The following is a 5737-nucleotide window of genomic DNA, read 5'->3' as shown; positions in this document are numbered from 1 at the left end:
CAGTCAAATGGCAGAGGGAGCAAGGGGGTTATGGGGATAAGAGCCTTCACTGTGGTTTTTGAAAGGAGAGAAGATGAGGCAGTGTCATCAGGTTCAGCACTGGCTAATTCTGATAGTTTCAGAGGGACCCCAGGACCCAGGACTGTCCCTAGTTGTCTGGTATCGAGCCCTGGAGTGGTTAGGGCAGAAGAATAGTTGCCCAGTGTATAAGAATTTGATAAAGAAGCTGGTTGGGAGTATGAGCTCTGGATTGGTATGTTGCAGGTGAATTGTTTGCTATCTTTAGGAATTAGCTAACTCTGGAAGGAGCAATCTCTCCAGAGTCAGCAAGGCCCCAAGATGTCAAAGCATTAAAAACACAAAATAAAAGGTATGATGAATACACCCTCCCATCACATCTCCCAGTCTACAGAGCATTTTCGCTTTTATGAGCCTGAAAAAGAAGAAACTGGGAGCAAATATCTATGGGCCCAGTTCCCTGAAGCTCAACTTGGGTAAACCAGCTAACCAAGGGGCACCCATGGCTCTTTAGTGGACAAGAATTTGGATCTTCCAACTACCAGACCAAGGTAGTTCTCCTCTATAACACTCAATAGACAACTAAAAATACTAGAGGCCCAGTGCACGAATCCGGTCCCTCAGCCTGGCCTGCACCCTCTCACAATCCAGGACCCCTTGGGGGATGTCTGAGGCCCACTGCACTGATTCAGCCTGATCTCCGCAGGCCAGCCAAGGTACCCCACCAGTGCACGAATCCATGCACCGGGCCTCTAGTATGCATATAAGATCTTTGGTTAATCTCTTCCTGCCCTCTCCCCTCCCCCCTTCCCTCTGAGATTCATCAGTCTGTTCCATGTTTCCATGCCTGCATGTTGAGCGTCTGCCTCCTGGTGGTCAGTGCACATCATAGCTACTGGTCAAACAATGGCTTAGGCTTTTATATAGAGAGATATCTACTTGTTGATAGGAAAGAGGGGTATGGAGAGGAGGGCTGAGGAACCATGGCATTTGTGGTTGCTGTTTGCAGTGGTCTGGGGAGGAAAAGGTTCACGCACTTCCTAATGGCTGCTGTCAGCTGCCCAGCCCAGGAACCCAAGCGGTGCTGTGGAGAAGTTGTTCATAATATAAACAGAAACCAGCAATGAGGACCTGCCCATTCTAATGGAAAATCCTTATAAGGAGCCTCTTAAAAAGTATATCTTGTGTGGAAAATGTGTAGATCAGTAATGGCGAACCTTTCGAGCTCGGCGTGTCAGCATTTTGAAAAACCCTAACTTAACTCTGGTGCCGTATCACATATAGAAATTTTTTGATATTTGCAACCATAGTAAAACAAAGACTTATATTTTTGATATTTATTTTATATATTTAAATGCCATTTAACAAAGAAAAACCAACCAAAAAAATGAGTTGGCGTGTCACCTCTGACACGCGTGTCATAGGTTCACCATCTCTGGTGTAGATTATAAGAATGTACAACTTTTGCTCCTTTATTTCTCCATTTACTGGACACATTCATTGAAGGCACTTAACAGGTTTTTGTGGGAAGAAACAAAAAGAAATCACAAAAGTGATTAAGAAAGCTCAAATAATGGGATTTATGCCAATTACATACAAGGATCCTGAGCATCTCAAAGACCATAAAGTTTGTAACATCAAATATCAGGAGTAAGTTATATAAAATTATCATAAATAAACTTATATTAAAATTTAAAAATAAAGAAAAGAGGGGTGGGAGGAGTTTGAGGAATCTCCCATCCTCATCCAGTTGCCTGAAAACTCCCTGCCTTAGCAAAGAGCTAAGGATTAAAGGCATTACAACTCCCTTTTCTTAAAAAAATTGATTTCAGAGAGAAAGGGAGAGGGAGAGATAGAAGCATAAATGATGAGAGAGAATCATTGATCGGCTGCCTCCTGCACACCCCCTATGGGGATCAAGCCTGCAACTCAGGCATGTGTCCTTAACTGGAATTGAACCCAGGATCCTTCAGTCCACAGGCCAACATTCTATCCACTGAACCAAACCTGTGAGGGCTTAAAGCTCCCTTTTAAAATGCAAATATCATCTAGAAAAGTTGACACATAAACCACTGCCTTTCCCGTGGTTGGCAAACCGCGGCTCGCGAGCCACATGCGGCTCTTTGGCCCCTTGAGTGTGGCTCTCCCACAAAATACCACATGCGGGCGCGCACATACAGTGCGATTGAAACTTCGTGGCCCATGCACAGAAGTCTGTATTTTGTGGAAGAGCCAGTATTTTGTGGAAGAGCCACACTCAAGGGGCCAAAGAGCCACATGTGGCTCGCGTGCCGCAGTTTGCCGACCACTGCATTAGTCCCTCAGTCCAGAGCAGTTTGCCAATCACTAACTTTTCTCCATGCCACTCAAAGAACGTTAACTTGGGATATGTCTGGACTAGACACTGACTGGGGACAGCATCTGGCAGGACACCTGTGTTCTGACCTCAGCGTTTTCACCTGAAAAAAGGAGGGCTGGATTGGATTACAAAATCCTGAGGTCAATGCTCCATTTCCATAAGAAGGTCAACTCTAGCCTGTATAGGTCCTGGGAATCCTGGCCTGACAGTGTCCCGACCCAGATCCATCTCTGTCATTTTGATCCAAACCTCCTTGTTCTGTTAGGCAGCTGTGTAGGGCACTTTACTCATTTAATAGGTAGATCTTTTTGAAGTTCTCATTTAAAATAATTTGATATTCAAGCAGTATGTGTGTGGTTCAAAGCCATAAAATTATTCATTTGGAAGACTTCTCCTTTTCTCTCAGATACCAATTGAAGTGTGTAGCAGTCCCCTCGAGCAAAGCTCGCTGCCTAGAAAGCCTTTTCTTCATAATGCTTTGCCACTATCACTAAATTGAGTTATTCTGGCAGCCTTTGATGCGGTGGGGTTTTTTTCCTAAGTGTGCATGTGAAAGCTGAACAGCAACATAATTTAATTCTTCAAGATTTACTTTTAAATCGCCAGGGTGGTTCTTCTGGGGGACAGAGAGTTGACCCCATTTTCTCAAGTTGAAATTGATTTAGGTGGAACCATTCTTGGAATTTGAATTAGATATTTTTCTCCTTATCAGCATGAACTTTAAGCTTCATTTTCCAGCAGCTGGGAACATCTGTGCTACCTATGAATCACAAGTAATTTGAGGAAACCAAATGTGGGCAAAGAAGGTATTCACCACTCACTGAATTCTCTTGGCAAAATTCTTCATGATGCTCTGAATTGATGTCGAGATACAATTGTGTTACATGTCTGAATTCCTTTTACAAAAGGAAAATGAGACCATTACCAATGTAATCAAAACAACACAACCGTTGTATTGTTGAATAAGAAATCTTTCTGTAAACACTATGGCATATTATTATTCTGGAATGAAAAATATTTACCATGAGGGGATTCTATTGAAAAGTATGTCATGGAAAGTTAAGGGCTGTTTTCCTCTAAACTCCAATGTGCACCTCCAGCATTAAAGGTTGATTATTTCTTCAATGAGCAAGGGACAAATTTACCTATTTATAATGAAGCACCCCCCTTACATCCACAAGCTGTTTCTCCACACAGGGATTGAGTTTGCGTATATAATTTTTCCATACTGTTTATCAATTACCCTTAGTAATAAAAATAACAACTTAGGTTCTCCCAGTGAAAGAGGATTCTCTGAAAACTGATTAAAGAATGAAAGCAGGGGATGGCTTAACTTATAGATCAAGGACCAAAAGCAGAGGATCTCTGGTGACATCCCCCTACAACTCCAGTGGCCCTCAGCTGCCTACAATGTCATACCTTCATTTATTTGACTGTCTGGGCACCCGGTGAATTAAACTCCCTGGTGTCCAACTGTCCTCTCATACTCCCAAGTTAGGCTTTTTTAGTAGTACAAAGAAGTGCTGGTGTGGATCCCCAAACTAGATTCCTAGGAGGATGTCAATTTCAGAAAAGTCTTAAGAATTCAGACTAGACCAGGGTCTCATGAGATCTTTTCTCTCCCCACCAATGCAACAGAAACATCCCTAGCAGGAGAGAAAAGACTGAGACATCCTCATATCAACTCAAAATACCTCTTGAGCACCAATTATATGCCCAGCACTGTGGCCAAGGATTCAGGCATAAGATGACACAGGTCCTGCTCCAGTACACATTAAGCACTTGGTATTTATTGAATGAAAAATTCGCTGAAGAAGATGGCAGTGTGAACAGGAAGAATTAACAGAAAGACACTGAAGTCAAAGAAATTGCTCAGGGAAACTCTGGAGGAGCTAATGACTAGCTAGATGGAGAAACTAAAGAAAAGGAAAATTGAACTGTGACCCCAAAGGTTACAAACCTTGGGGCCTATATAACAGAAATACCATGGATGCAAATAGGAGATTTGGAGGAAAGAAGTCAAGAATAATTTAGTTTGCCCTAACTGGTTTGGCTCAGTGGATAGAACATTGGCCTGCAGACTCAAGGGTCCCAGGTTCAATTCCTGTCAAGGGCATGTACCTCGGTTGTGGGCACATTCCCAGTAGTGGATGTGCAGGAGGCAGCTGATCGATGTTTCTCTCTCATTGATGTTTCTAACTCTCTATCCCTCTCCCTTCATCTCTGTAAAAAATCAATAAAATATATTTTTTTTAAAAAAAGAATAATTTAGTTTACAGTAATAGCAGAAATAGGTACCCTACCTCTCCTCCTGCAGGCCTAGTCCAGAGCTGGCACAAACTGCCCTAAGACCGATCCCCAAGGTAACTCCAAACGGAGGATTCTGGAACCTTCACAGAAATTCTCACAGTGGGGGTTTCATTAAAGGCCTTTATTTCAACCACCCATATTATTTAATTTATGGGTTTTGTTAGCCACATTTTCTTTATATGGTCCCCAAATCTGCCTCTCTGTAATAACTCAGTTAGACGATGTCGTTTCCTGAATTTTATGTTTCCATCTTTTTTTAATCTATTTGTATCTAAAAGCACATGTTCTTCAGGTCTTTCTGCCTTCACCCAATTTTGCCTGGCTTCCTCCCTCAATGGTAATAGCTGTAGTTCGTTGTTCATTTCCTTTGCTTTCTTGAGACCCAGTCGATCTGCTCTTTTTCATTTAGGATGAGGAATCTGATGTCTGAAAAGGGAAGTCATGGGTTCAGGCTTAACCAGACCATATCAGTTGTTCACAATTGATCAGTGTAATCACACACACACATACACACACACACACACACACACACACACACAGTGCCCTACACTGACTATCAGAGTCTGCCTGTTTCCCTTGGAAGCCTCTCCCCCATTGGTCAGAGGGGGCAGAAACATGGGGCATAGGATGGGGCAGTCACTGGACTGACCCAGTGACTCAGCCCAGTGACCATTCACAAACAGAAGGGCAAATGGAAGCCAGGAGGAGGCCAGAGGACACATCAGGCAAGCACCCTCACCTAAATATAAAGATGCCCAAATGTGTCCTCAATCTCCACATTTCTGTGCTGGGTTCTTTTAGACAAGATTGCCTAATGTACTCTTCATTCAGTCACGGTCCACCTTTATCACCTCTGCCTTCGTCATCTTCCTCTTTTATCTGATATTTTTTTAGTATTTTTATTTTAATCAACTCACATTTTATTTAAATAGAGTTACTTCTTTAAAAACTTTATGTCACAGTTATAAAGAGAAAAATCAGTTTTACTTGCCGTGTAAAAATGCAGTAACCATAAAAATAAATGTGAAAACCAGTGTGAGCACATTCTAG

The 5737-nt window shown here is 42.4% G+C and overlaps 1 pseudogene across 1 annotated transcript; it reads left to right on the top strand.

Annotated features, from left to right (window-relative positions):
* The first annotated feature begins 1001 nt into the window (after positions 1-1001).
* On the top strand, positions 1002-1672 carry LOC308522470 (small ribosomal subunit protein bS18m-like; annotated as a pseudogene). Its single transcript has 2 exons — positions 1002-1213; positions 1463-1672. The product of its transcript is annotated as a small ribosomal subunit protein bS18m-like (transcript).
* Positions 1673-5737: the final 4065 nt, after the last annotated feature.

This window comes from Myotis nattereri (genome assembly GCF_964212035.1).
Source record: "Myotis nattereri genome assembly, chromosome: 7".
Classification (NCBI taxonomy): domain Eukaryota; kingdom Metazoa; phylum Chordata; class Mammalia; order Chiroptera; family Vespertilionidae; genus Myotis; species Myotis nattereri.
This window is presented reverse-complemented; position numbering and strand designations above follow the sequence as displayed.